This window comes from Bufo bufo, chromosome 6 (genome assembly GCF_905171765.1).
Source record: "Bufo bufo chromosome 6, aBufBuf1.1, whole genome shotgun sequence".
In the NCBI taxonomy this organism is placed as follows: Eukaryota; Metazoa; Chordata; class Amphibia; order Anura; family Bufonidae; genus Bufo; species Bufo bufo.
Window position 1 is genome coordinate 321,265,869 of NC_053394.1, and position 13,070 is coordinate 321,278,938.

Genomic DNA, 13,070 nt, shown 5'->3' on the forward strand with positions numbered 1-13,070 from the left:
CACTCTCCAAACCCCTGGGGTCTTTTTCGTTTTTCTGATTAACTCCAACACGAGCTTGCAAAACGCCTTGGGCACCACCAACTGTTCAATATGCTCACCCCGTAGTTGATTTACCCGGTACAGCATCTCTTGTTGAACCACAAAACGGGGAAACATAAACTCGGCCCCCGGTTGTTGCGGCTCACCCTCAACTTTTACCACATTTTCCCAGGCTCGAGATAGAGTCAGGTCCTGGTGCTGTGCTGTACCAAAATTGTCTCCGGAGACGTTGAGGTCTGCAAACTCTGGACCCGGCAGCAAATCCTCCACGTCTCCCACCATCACACTTAACAGGGTTGTCTCCCCCTCTTCCACCAAAGTGGCGGTCACCCCTCCCGCTGGCCCTTCGGTCTCAGGTTCCCAGGGTTCTGGTCTCCGCCCTGAGCCGGGCCACTCTGCTAGGGTTATCCCTGTCTCATGGGTATTGGTGACTCTCGCCTCAGGCCACAATGACGGGAAATCGGGGAAGTCTCTCCCAATTATTAGTTCATAATGTAACTTTGTGGTGACAGCCACCTCATGAGTTCACCGGCCAGCCACCGTAGATAGAGACACCAGGGATAGTCCTTTAAGTCTCCATGGATGCACACGACGCCGACTTTTTGGCCAGTATACTCGGCGGGCTGCACCAGGGCAGCTCTTACCAGGGACACCAGGCTCCCTGAGTCCAGCAGCGCCACCGCTCGGGTATCTCCCACTTACACCTGGCACAGGGTGACTATTGTCTCGGGGGTACTGGTTGCACACAACCTCCTGGCATACATTGAGTGGCAGTAGCCATAGTTAGTGTCCATGGGTTCTCCCCGATGAATACAGTTGCTGGGTCTGTAGGGAGAATATCCCGAGCGGGTTTTGCTGGCACTGGCCGTCTGGTCGAGGGTGGAGATTTTCATGGTTTAACTGACCCCCTCCCAAAAGTACCCCCCCATAGATTTCTGGTGGCCTCACAGCGCTCTACCAGGTCGACCATCTCTAGGGCATTATCAGGGGACACCTGGCCGATCCAGTGCTGGAGAGGGTACGGCAAAGCCCTCCAGAACACATCAGCTAACAGACGGTCCAGCATAGCAGTGGGACCCAGTATGTCTGGCTGCAGCCATTTTTTCAACCGGTGTAGCAGATCATAATACTGCGGTCTGGTGGGTTCAGCCGGGTTAAATTTCCACTGATGCACCCGCTGGGCCCGGACCAATATATTCACCCTCAGTCTTGCCAGAATCTCACCCTTTACGGTCGGGTAGTCCGCCGCTTGATCATCTGGTAGGTCAAAAAACACCTGCTGGGGTCCAGACACCAGGAACGGAGCGACGACCTCAGACCATTGATCTCGGGGTAACTTCTCCCTTACGGGCACCTTTTCGAATACCGCCAGATAGGTCTCAATGTCATCTGAGGGGGTCATCTTAGGGATCGCCGCTTGTAACACCATCACATGCTGTAATAGCAGCTGGTTGGTTTCCTGCTGCTGCTTGTTAGCCTCCACAAGGGCTTTTACTACTGCCTCCATTTTGTCAGGGGACATGGGTCATAACCTTGCCGGCTTGATATAAGACATACACCGCGCCCGGAAAAACTAAAACTTTTCGGCCTTCAGGCCAGCCTCACTGCGTGTGCCCGCTCCAAGCCACCAATTCTGAGGATTAGCTCTAGTAGGCAGGTTAGCAGACGCAGTATAGAGGCAAAGTATTTAACTTAAACAATTCAGTGTTTATTCACACTTGGCAGGTTAACAAAATATAAGCAAAGTCACCTTAGTTTAAATCCTGGTGTTCCATTCACACCTTGCTGCAGGTACCGCATTAGAAGGTCAAGTCCTGGTGTTCACTTCACACCATGCTGGGGTACCGCTTAAAGAGTCCCAGTCCTGGATGTCGTTCCCTTGTCCTCCCAGACAGGTCGCAGGCATGCATCTAGCCACATGCCTCATACACAGACACAGCCCTGACTCTGAGCCCAGCTGCCTATTAAAGAACAACCAGGTGCTGCCAAAACCCTAAACTCTGGTCCGGTATTTGAGCTCACCTGGCTGGAAACCAGCCCAGCTGCACATGTTGGGAGGAAAATTCCTGCCTTCCCATACAAAACCCTATATATAGTGTTGGACCCTGCCGATCAGATATTAATGGCCTGTCCTGAGGGTAGGTCATCTGCACAAACCCTTCAACATGCTATCATCTGATCTGTTCTCCCATAGACTGCAATGATTTACTTTTGCAGCCTATGGGCAATTCATTATGTTCCTATAGTAACATAGTGGTAAGAAAATTGCTATGACAGGCATTAGAGCCTTTAAGAAGCCCCCAGGTTACTATACTAACCAAAAGGCTCCTGCAATCTCGGCGCAGGGGAGCAGTTCGGTCCTTGAGAGCAAAATGCTCCTGGGAATAGACTGCTTAGATGAGATGGTCACAAGTGACCATGACATCTGAGGGAAGTGATTAAAAGTCCATGCACAACGTTGCCTGGGAGTGTATGACGTATGCAAATTGGGAATTGGTGGTGCAGGGGGCCCATATTAAGTTTTCCTATGGGGATTCAAGAGATCTGTGTACGCCCCTGTTTATGAATTCACTGGGTGAAGCCATCCACAGCTGTCCCCTCTTTTCATGGACAGTATTTGCAGAGCCTTTATTTTCAGTACATCTGGAAATACTGTAGTTCTTGTCCCTCATCACTAACTGCTTCAAGTGCATAGCAAACAAGCCTCGGCATGTTATGTCTATATTCCACAATGGAGCATAAGAGGTTATTGTTATTCTGTCAGTACCTAAACTGATATGACTGCTCCCTGGAGAAAATGTGATTGTGGTGGTGACCTATTGTCAAAAATATGGCAGCCAAAGTCTGTAAACATGAAAAGAACACAGACGACATTGTTATTCTATGAACCAAATCACATTTATTCAGTTCCCTTTCTTGTATAGTACAATGTTATGCAGGCTATTCAGTTGTGTTTTAGGAGTCATATTTAAAGCTGTTGTGTCATGAAGACCAATCCTTTCCATATCCATTATTACTGGATTCAATAAAGACGCTTACCCACCAGATTTTTGTAAAGTAGAGGTTAACCCCGGCTAGCAAGTTCTAAAAGTTTAAAGGGGTTGCCCAATCCTTTACAAGTAATGGCCTACCCTCAGAATAGGCCATGAATATCTGATTGGAAGGGGTTCGACACCCCACATGCCCACTGACCAGCTGTTCTGCAGTAGTTCTGGTACCGGCACTACATAGCTCTGTTGTGTACTAGACAGAGCTCATTACTGCAGCGCTACTTCCATTCATTTCAATGGGAGCAGTGCTGCATTAACCAGCTCTGTTCACTGCACAATGGTACAGAGCTACCGTATTTTTCGCTTTATAAGACGCACCTGATGATAAGACGCACCTAGATTTTTGAGGAGGAAAATAAGAAAAAAAATGATGAACCAAAAGGTGTGCTTTTGGTGGGTTTTGAACTAATGGTGGTCTGTGGATGACGCACTGTTATGGGGGACCTGTGGATGACGCACTGTTTCGGGGGGACCTGTGGATGACGCACTGTTATGGGGGACCTGTGGATGATGCACTGTTATGGGGGATCTGTGGATGACGCACTTTTATGGGGGATCTGTGGATGACACACTGTTATGAGGGGGATGTGTGGATGATACACTACTACGGGGGATGTGTGGATGACACACATATAGCATCTTATGTAATGGGGGTCACTATTCACACAGGGACAATATACTGTGACACATATGATACTGTGACCACCATAAGATCATCTTATGCTAGTCACAGTATCATATGTGTCACAGTATATTGTCCCTGTGCGAATAGTGACCCCCATTACACCACAGGGCACACAGTAGACTTTATATGTAAAATCTTTTAATGGCTCTGCTTTCTTCTATAACAGTACTCACTATAAAAGCAGCAGTCCAGCCAGCACGTGACGTCACTCACTCAGTCAGTCACGCTCCTGCCAGCTTCATTAATGAAGTGGGAGGAGCATGACCAAGTGAGTGACGTCACGCGCCGGCTGGACCGCTGCTTTCATAGTGAGTACTGGTATAGAAGAAAGCAGAGTGTAATGAAGCCGTTTTCATATGTAAAGTCTATAATCTTCAAGCAGTGTCTCTGCTTTAAACTAGGGCAATCCTCTGTAGTAGTACAACTCACTATGAAAGCGGCAGGCAGGGCGGCAGCGTAACCTCGCAATGCTCACTCATTCACGCTCCTGCTCCTCCTTCATGAATGAAGTGGGAGGAGCGTCAATGAGTAAGAATCGCGAGGTTACGCTGCCGCCCTGCCTGCCGCTTTCATAGTGAGTTGTACTACTACAGAGAATTGCCCTAGTTTAAAGCAGAGACACTGCTTGAAGATTATAGACTTTACATATGAAAATTGCTGTGAGCGGGGCCCGATGTATTACAGTACAGTGACTGCATCGGGCACCGCCGTGAGTGTTGCCAGCCTCCGTCCCCTCCTCCCACCCCTCTGATACATCGCAGGCTCCAGATAGGCCATTATTTGTAAAGGGTTGGACGACTGTTTTAAAAGAGTGGTCTACTTTAGACAATCTAGGGTACCTTTATTAAGACCAGCGAGTTATATGGAGGCACTCTCTATCAGCCAGGCAGAGAGCTTTGCAAAGACTAGGTCTCCTTTTGGAGGATCCAATTCATCTGTTCATTACATGGCTGGTCCAGAAGTTTTCAGTGCGCTGTAATAATTCCTTGCATTAGCGATTAAGTGAATGCTCTTGTCATAAGGCAGATTGTGAGAATTGATATTTTTGAAGGATTTATGTTACAGACGAGCAAATCGATCCTAAACTAATCAGATTCATTATGAATTTATTATGAATTTCACAAAAAATCGTCTGCCAGACGAATCAGAAGTTTTTTTTATTTGTTTCAAACAAATCATGTAAAAACCAGGGCTGTGGAGTCGAACTCAAAACTAGTTTTGGGCGGAAAAGTACAGACTCTAACGCCAGCTTAATATATATATATATTGTTATTAATATTGTGTAATTAATTTCTTAACTTTCATAAGAATTTAGAAAAGTTTAGAAATGTTAATCAAAGTATACATTTTATGTTCTATCAATATAAAGGCATGTTTACATGTGTAGATGGAGCAGACAATTATTAGGAAGGGACTGTTCATTCCTGGCAATCCACTGCTCATCAGTGGAGGTGAAGAGCTGCATTTACATGCAGCGATCTCCTCCCACTGTATGGGGATGAGTAATGGCTACTGCCATCGCTCTTCCTCATAGAGATTCATTGTTTCTGGGAAGCAGATCGCTGTTCACACAGCACAATGTGTTGCCCAGAAACAATGATATAATGTACTGCATAACTGATGAACTCCCTGATGAACAAGCATTTTGCTCATCTCATTCATCAGTTCATCAGCAGCACATTTACGGGCCTATTATTGGGAACGAGTGCTTGCAGTAACGTTTGTTATCGATAAATGGCCCCAGAATAGTGCGGTGTAAATCTGACATAAGGCTCCTATTTATCAAAAACAGTGATAAGCTGGGTGTTCTAGTGGTGATAGAAAATCAGTTCCGCCTCTGCTAAGGAAAGATTCATACTTAGCTGCTACCCACTGCTCTGGTCCTGTGTGCTAGCTCTTGTGTGACCATCTTCCAGTACGTGGCTTGTTTGTCCCTGGCATGGGCATGATGATCTGCAGACAACGGGCTTAAGCGGTGATGTGTCTCTTGTGGACACCAGTCATTGGCTGCAGAGGAGCAGATGACCATGCCCATGGTGGAGATTAAGCAAACAAACCGCAGTAGACAGGCCAGAGCCAGTGTGCAGAAATGGAGCAGTGGATAGCAGGCAAGTACGAATCTTTCCATAGTGGAGTCAGGCTGCGGGCTCTTGTGAAAAGTTATTTATTTCCAGACAACTAGGGTTGAGCGGACCCGTGGATATTAGGGTTTGGATGAAATTTGCTTCAAATGGGGACCCGAACTTTGAGGCTAAAAAATGGCTGTAAAAAAAGTCATAGAAAGGGCTATAGGGCTGCAAAAGGATACAAAATGGGGGGTAAGAGCAGTACAATTGCCCTGCAAACAAATGTGGATAGGGAAATGACTTAAAATAACATAAAATACATAAAAATAAAATATAATCTTGAACCAGGAGGCAAGTGGAGTAGGAAGTTGACAAGACTGTAGACGTGGTGGTGTAAGTGGAAGAGGCGGAGGAGGAAGCCAACACTGTTTTTGTTTTGTTTTTTTGGACTTGTCCGTTAATTCTGTGTGGGACCTTTAGCCATTTTTTGGGGTGCGGCCGGTATACTTCTCTACTCTGCCAATACAAGACATAATAATCTTTAGCCAGGAGGTGCAGGTCCGAGTGGAGGAGGAGGTGGGCATGGTGGTGTAGGCAGAAGAGGCAGAGGAGGTAGACAAAACATTTTTTTATTTTCTTTATATTTTTTTTCTTTGTAAATAGAATGCAAAAAGTGTGCTGGAGTATAACAATGGCTGGGTGTGGCCGGTATACCTCTCTACTCTGCCAAAGGTACAGACAAGTCCTGTGGGATCCATGCCTCGTTCATTTTAATGAACATGAGCTTGTCCACGTTTGCTGTAGACAGGCGGATACGCCTGTCCGTGATCACCCCCTGCCATGCTAAACACACATTCAGACAATACACTTGCTGCAGGGCAGGCCAGCACCTCCAAGGCATAAAGGGCAAGCTCAGGCCATATGCCCAATTTGGAGACCCAGAAGTTAAATGGAGCAGACCCATCAGTCAGTACGTGCAGACGTGTGCACACATACTCTTCCACCATGTTGCTGAAACACTGCCTCCTGCTAAGACGGTTCATATCAGATGGTGGCATGCTGACAAAGCTTTTCCACATTTCGGCCATGCTAACCCTCCCTTCTGATGTGCTGGCAGTGCCCCAGCTGCATTGGCGACTTCCTCCTCTGCCCTGTGCTTCCACTGAGCCCCCACTGTCAGGTGGAAACGCCATCAGTAGTGCGTCTACCATTGTGCGCTTGCACTCACGCATCTTCTGATCACGCTCCAGGGATGGAAGTAAGGACGGCACATTGTCCTGGTAGGGGATCCAGCAGGGTGGCCACCCAGTAATCAGCACTGGTAACAATGAGGGCAACTCGGCGGTTGTTGCTCAGCATGTAGTTGCTCATGTATGCCAGGCTGCCCAGAGGCAATGACAAGCTGTCCTCGTGGGAGGTGTATTGTCTGTGTCCTCTGTATCCCCTCAGCCACACTCTATTAGTGTGCATGAGCTGATTTGGATGCCACCCTGTTGTGAACAGGGTTCCTCCTCATCTTTCAAAACTGTGCCTTGACTGGACAAGACTGTAGGGCCCTATATTGTGGGTTTTTAAATGATCAACTGAAATTAAGTTGCTCGTTGAGACCATTGGGGGCCAATGTTCTTAGTTTAAATATCCATTGGGTCTCATGTTGCAACATCTCATCAAAATTGCCACAATGTAGGAACGGTTGATTCAATTCTATTCTCATGAACTTTAAACAATCAGGGTTCCTATTATGCTCAAGGAGAATGTGTTTAGCCATTGTCTTGTCTCTCTTGTCTCTAATGTCCCCCAGATGTTCACTAACTCTCTGTCGTAGCTCACGTAGGGTTTTTCTTAATACAACTGCATATGATTTTATGTACTACTCCTTTAGATTAGCAGTTTATAAAATCTAGAATTTTATACTTCCTCCCTATACCCTGACCGATATTTTTTTTTACCTGTCATCATGAACCTACAGGTTAAACAGCCACCACACATGTAGCATCCAGAGACTTGTCTTTATAGCAGCTTTGACATCTCGGGGTAATTCTTCAGGAACCTCTGAACCACCAAATTTAGCACATGCACCAGGCAAGAGATGTGGATTTCAAACTGGCTAGGCCCAGTGCTGCTACGAGATTTCGCCCGGGCTTGAGACTTGAGGCACCAACAACTCATCGGTCTGTTCTTCGTCCACAGCTCCTGCGCGATGTAGGGTTTTTCCCCCAAACATATGAGTTTCAGAACAACCTGCTGTCGTATTCCCCTGGCTGTGCTGAAGTTGGTGGTGCAGGTGTTGCGCTGACATGATGAGGAGGCGATAGAGGAGGAAAGGAGGAGGAAGCAGAGTAGGAGGAGGAGGCACTGAGCAATGTCCTCGGTGGCGGTAGGACATGGACCAAACCGCTTTCTGCCTCAGGTCCAGCCGCCACTACATTTTCCCAGTGCGCAGTTAGGGAGATCCCTGCCCATGCTTACTGGTCCACGTATTGGTGGTTATGTGGACTTTGCCACTGATGGCGGCCCACCTGTAAAAGTAGTGGCGGCTGGGAACCACGTACTGTGGGACAGCGCTGTCATTGCGTTTTTAAAATGTTCCGTCTCCAGCAGACGGAATGGCAGCATTTCAAAGGCCAGGAATTTTGAAATGCTGGCATTCAGGGCCAGGGAACGTGGGTGGGTAGGGTGATACTTTCTCTTTCTCTCCAGTGTTTGGGGGATGGACAGCTGAATGCTTACATGGGACAGTATGGAGATGCTCCGTGACACTGCTGGTGGTGGTGTTGTTGTTGCTGCCACATCCTGTCATTGATGGGTGCTAGGTGGCCCTGTCACTCCAGAGGGGAAGAGGCAAAGACTGCAGCAGAAGAGGGAGCAGGAGGAGCCTGAGATCTTTCATGGTTTTTCAGATGTCTACTCCACTGCAGCTCGTGCTTTGCAGTTAGATATCTGGTCATGCAGGTGGTGCTCAGGTTTAGAACATTTATGCCTCGCTTCAGGCTCTGACTGCACAGTGTGCAAACCATCAGTGTCTTGTCGTCAACACATTTCCTGAAGAATTGCTGCGCTAGTGAACTCCTTTGAGCTGGCTTTGGTGTGCTCTGTCCCTCAGCATACTGGCAATGGGCCGGCCACTCTGCTTTTTAGGACCCTGCTTCCTCTCTTGCTGTGCGGCTGGCGCTGCATGTCCCCCACCTCTTCCTCCGAACTGCACACGTCACTGGGATGACCTGGATGCCATCCTTGCCGGTCTGCACGGTGCAGAAAGCTGCAGCAGTTGACACCTGTGTTTCGTCATCATCATCAGAGACGTGCTGCGGTGGTCCTCCCCCGTCCTCATCCTCAGCGATAAATGGTTGGGCATCAGTGCACTCAATCACTATTCTCTTCCACTTCTGGGGCAGGGCTAGGTGGATGGCCTATAGAAACCCCGCCAGCAGAGTCATCAAAAAGCATAAGTGACTGTTGCATTACTTGGGGCTCAGAATGCTTGCCTGATGTGCAAGGGGTCGAGGTAGAAGACAGATGCCCGTGGGCCGCCAGTGCCAACTCTGCGCTTTCAGCGGGTGACCGGGTGGGAGAAAATGTGAAGGAACTGGAGGCACTGTCAGCCATCCAATCTGCTATCGCCTCTACTTGTTCCGGCCTCACCATTTGTACACCGGTATTCGGGTCTACAAAATGACGTAAAATGTCCTGTCCCCTGTGTGCACCAGAGGAAGGTGTTTCATTTGGGTGCGTAGCTGGCACAGATCAACAACATCATCTCCCTGCAGCAGGAGCTCCACCAACACCAGCAGCACCACGGCCACATCCCCTATTTGATGCTCTCCTCATTTTTTTACATTCAACCAAAAAATTAGCTGACAGACGAACGATTGTATTTCTGTGTCACGGGTGCAAATGAGGGGTATCTCCCCCCAAAAATGGGTTTATATCACCGACAGAAATAACAGACAGGTTAGCTTTTGTATTTCCGTGTCAAGGATGCAAATGAGGGGTATCTCCCCCACAAAAAATAGGTTTATGTCGCAGACAGAATTAACAGACTGATTAACTCTCCTATTACAGTAAGATATGAAGCACAAAAAATGCTTTATGTCACCGACACAATTAACAGAATGATTAACTATTGTATTTCCAAGTCACGGATGCAGATGAGGTGTATTTCACCTCCAGAAAAAGCCTTTATGTCACGGACACAATTAACAGAATAATTAAAGGGAACCTGTCACCTCCCAAAACCATCCCAAGCCGCCAGCAGTACCTGCGTCTAGCCAGCAGCGTTTCTGATGATGCCTTGCTTCCTGAAGGCAGATGCAGCAAAAGTACTGAAAACGTTTTATCTTCTGCCCGGCGCGCTTCTCCACACATGCTTGAAGTCAAGGAGGCAGCGGCCTCCTTGCTTCATGTCACGGTAACCACGCCCCTTCCCTGCCCCTTCCCTGTGACTGACATCGCTTATGCAAGAGATTTCGGGTGGCTTTCAGTCACGGCGAAGGGGCAGGGAAGGGGGCGTGGTTACCGTGACTTGAAGCAAGGAGGCGCTGCCTCTGTGACTTCAAGCCTGACTAGAGAAGCGTGCTGGGCAGGGGATAAAACAACATTTTCAGTACTTTTGCTGCATCTGCCTTCAGGAAGAAAGGCATCATCAGAAACACGCTGCTGGCTACACGCAGGTACTGCTGGCGGCTTGGGATGGTTTTGGGAGGTGACAGGTTCCCTTTAACTATTGTATTTCCGAGTCACAGATGCAGATGAGGTGTATCTCCCCCCCAAAAAAAGGCTTTATGTCACCGACACAATTAACAGACTGATTAACTCTCCAAGAGAGATACTTGGGAGGTCTGAGAATGGCGGCACAGCACATGATCCGGCATTTATGCATGCAGGATCTCGTGCTGCGCCGGCTAATCACAGCCATGCTAATACTCGGCATGACTGTGATGGCTTCCAAGTGCCCACAGCTTAAATGCTTGTTGATTGGCTGCACTGCAGCCTTTTTAACAAGCTTTATTTAAAATCCAAACAACGACCACAGACTTTCGCGCCAATGTTCGGGTGCCCGGACACCGTAATGTTCGGTACGAACCCGAACAGTACGGTCTGGGTTCACTCATCCCTACAGACAACCTTTTCATTGTGAGCACTGAACATAGCAGCTCCACTTTTTAAGTTTCCTATATTCCCATTTAGACTTGCATTCTCTGCATTTCCAGAACATACATATAGAGCTTTTCCAACCTTTTAGGTTAGGGCTACACGACGACATTTTGTCGCACCATCGTCGTGCGAAATTTTTATAATGATAGTCTATGTTGTCGCACTGCGACATGAGACATGCTGCGACTGCGACACGATAGTAGCAAAAATTTAATCCATGGATGTCGCAGTTTTTTTTTCCGCCCGCCTCTCGGCATGTTTGCTGTGCTTCCGCCGGAACTCCGGCCCGCCCCTATTATAGTCAATGGGGCCGGAGCGGTAGTCCGGGGGCACGCGTGCACTAGCGGCAGCACGGATCCGACAGGCTGTTAACCCACCGGAACAGCCTACCGGAGTTCCTTGCCGCTAGTGTGAAACTAGCCTAACTTTATTATTATACCCAGGGGTAGGATTCAAATTTTTAACAACAGGTTCCCTACCCAACGGCGGACACGCAGCATCATGAAACATGTTTACATATACAGTTGTGTTCAAAATAATAGCAGTGTGTTTTAAAAAAGTGAATAAAGCTCAAAATCCTTCTAATAGCTTTTATTTCCATACACACAAATGCATTGGGAACACTACACATTCTATTTTCAATCAAAACATGAAGAAAAATATATAAAATGTGTGTTGTTCCTCTAAAATAATTGAAGAAAAGTGAATATTAGACTGTTCAAAAAAATAGCAGTGTTTGTATTCTTCTTTACAAACTCAAACATTCACTATATAAACTGAAAAATGTTTGAAGATTTTGCTTTCCTTGAATCACTGAACTAATATTTAGTTGTATAACCACTGTTTCTGAGAACTGCTGGACATCTGTGTTGCATGGAGTCAACCAACATCTGGCACCTGTGAACAGGTATTCCAGCCCAGGATGATTGGACTACATTCCACAGTTCCTCTCTATTTCTTGGTTTTGCCTCAGAAACTGCATTTTTTTATGTCACCTCACAAGTTTTCTATTGGTGGGATGTTATTTTTCACTATGGTATTGCTGGACCCTCCTACAACATGGCCTATCAGCACCATAGACAGACAGTGAGCCCTAACCGGAACCCAGCCCACTTTCCCTGCCTACTTGCAGTGCAAGCCCTAGGTGTCAAGTTTACAACTGGACGATGTTCCCTACTCTGCTAAATGTGAGACAGACAGAGACGAAACAACACAGAAAACATGGTCGTATGGGAATGGGTCGGAAACAGGCGGACAATACAGTACCAAATCAGAAGACAGAGGGTAGTCAGAATAGCCAAGTTGAAGTTAGAACCAGACAGGAATCACAGTATCAAATCACGAGACAGGGAGCGGTCAAAGGCCAGCTGAGGTCACTATAACAAGCAATCCAAACGTGAACAGAACGGAACTGGGAGCACAGCTAAGGAGTAAAAATCTATAACTGGCAAGGGTGTATTGCCAGCAGGGGATTTAAATAGAGCGCAGAGTCCCTGGATCAGAATCTGATAGGTCCAGGGACCCAGCGCCCCATTGGACCAGAACACAAACTGCCCAGAATAAGCAGCCTGAGCTGTCACTCAGCCTGCATTATATCCAGACGCACCTAAATCACAGATAATCTTCCCCAGCATTCCTCCGATGTGAGCGCTTTGTTACTATGGATGTGCTAGTGTCACCAGGGGAAGTGGCCAAGCCACGCGTCACGGGGGCGCAGCCCGGCAGTGCATCTGATCTATCGCGGCCGGGCCACAGCCCTAGAGCACATCACTGGAGCCCGGACAGGTAAGTTGGTGAGAGGACCACTTTACGTTTCCAGTCCGCTCCAGTCTAGAAGTTCCTCTATATGTTAATTTGGAATATAAGCAATGATGGATTATAATATGGGTGGTTAGGGCCCATACCCACCCACACAGCTCAAATGCTTAATGCAAATTTAGGTTTTATAGGAATTTTCGCAGCAAATCATGGCAAATGATCAGTGTACTGTACTTGGCTATCTCCAGCAGTACCATGCAACTGCTATTGGACCCAGGGCAAGAGGGGGCCCAGTTGGGATCATCCCCTCTTCTACTG